General features: G+C 37.6%; 1 pseudogene; it reads right to left on the bottom strand.

Annotated features, from left to right (window-relative positions):
• Positions 1–356: 356 nt before the first annotated feature.
• On the bottom strand, positions 357–445 carry LOC122917838 (annotated as a pseudogene).
• Positions 446–2,016: the final 1,571 nt, after the last annotated feature.

Below are 2,016 nucleotides of genomic sequence, written 5' to 3' on the forward strand. Positions count from 1 at the left end.
TCTAGTTCTGTCAGTTTTATTGCCTTTCTTATGAAGTTTTGTTCCTAGTATCATATTCATTCTTGTTATCTCTTTTTGATGAATTAACCCTTTTTTTAAAAAAAAGATTTTATTTGACAGAGAGAGACACAGTGAGAGAGGGAACACAAGCAGGGGGAGTGGGAGTGGGAGAAACAGATTTCCTGCTGAGCAGGGAGCCCGGTGGTGCGGGGCTTGATCCCAGGACTCTGGGATCATGACCTGAGCCAAACGCAGATGCTTAACGACTGAACCATCCAGGCACCCCAAATTAACCCTTTTATCATTTGAATTGTCCTGCTTTATCTCTTATATCTTGTCCTAGAGTCCACTATAGCTGCATTAATATAATCATTCCAGCTTTAATTAGCAATAATCGCGCCTCGGATAAACCTCATTGGCTACGATACTGCCACTGCGCAAAGCTTCATTCCAGCTTTAATATATTTAAAATCATTTATATAATCACTCAAAAATCATTAATATAATCACTATAAATATATAAATATAAATATTCATAATATAAATCACATTTAAATTATATTTAAATATCATTAATATAATTTAAAATCATTAATATAATCACTCCAAAAAGACTTAAAATCTTTTTAAAAAAAGATTTTATTTATTTGAGAGAGAGAGAGCATGAGCTGGGGGAAGGGCAAAGAGAGGGAGAAACAGACTCCCCACTGAGCGTGGAGACCCATGTGGGGATCCACCCCAGCGCCCTCATATCAGGACCTGAGCTGAAGTCAGACACTTAACAGACTGAGCCACCCAGGCGCTGCCATCATAAACATTTCTAAGTGCAGTTCAGTGGTATTAAACAGCCATTACGGTGTGCAACCATCACCACCATCCACCTTCACAGCTCTTTTCATCTTGAAAAACTGAAAGTCTATACCCATTGAACAGTAATTCTCCAACTGACTTTCCTCCCAAATCCTGGCAAACACCATTCTAACTTTTCATTTCTATTATTTTGACCATTCTAATTACCCCATATAAGTGGAATCAATCATACAGTATTTGTCTTTTTTTTTTTAAGATTTTCATTTATTTATTTGACACACAGAGAGAGATCACAAGTAGGCAGAGAGGCAGGCAGAGAGAGAGGGGAAGCAGGCTCCCAGCTGAGCAAAGAGCCTGATGTGGGGCTCGATCTCAGTATCCTGAGACCACGATCCAAGCCGAAGGCAGAGGCTCAACCCACTGAGCAACCCAGGCGCCCTAGTATTTGTCTTCTTGTAACAGTTTTATTTTGCTTAGCATAATGTTCTCCAGGTTCATCCATGTTGTAGCACAAGTCAGAATTTCCTTCCTTTTCAAAGCCAAATAATATTCTATTGCATGTATATACCACATTTTGCTTATCTATTCATCCATTGGGCTCCTCTCATGATTTAGCTATTATGAATAATGCTGCTATGAATATGGGTGTACAAATATCTCTGTAAGACAGTTTTCAGTTCTTTGGGGATATATATCCAGAAGCAGAATTGCTGGAACATATGGTAATTTCTATTTTTAATTTTCCAAGAACTGCACTACTGTTTTCCATATTGGCTGCAGCAATTTATCTTCTTACCAGTAGGGTGCAAGGGTTCCAGTTTTCCACATCCTCACATGTTATTTTTTATTTTTTGGACAGTAGCCAATGGGTATGGGTATGAAGTGGTATCTCATAGCATTGTTTTGCATTTCTCTAATAAGCAGAGATGTTGAGCATCTTTTCATGTGCTTATTGGCCATTTGTGTATCTTCTTTGGAGAAATGTTTATTGAAGTCTTTTGCCCACCTTCGAATTGTGTTTTTTGTTTTGTTTTGGGTGGTTGAGTTTTACTTCTCTGTATTCCAGACATTAGTCCTTTATCAGATATATGATTTGCAAATATTTTCTCCCATTCTGTGGGTTGCCTGTATATTCTGTTGATAGAGTGTTCAGTGCACCACATTTTTAAATTTTTCATTAAGATCAATTGTCTAATTTTTTGTTTT

Source organism: Neovison vison, chromosome 9, assembly GCF_020171115.1.
Source record: "Neovison vison isolate M4711 chromosome 9, ASM_NN_V1, whole genome shotgun sequence".
NCBI lineage: Eukaryota > Metazoa > Chordata > Mammalia > Carnivora > Mustelidae > Neogale > Neogale vison.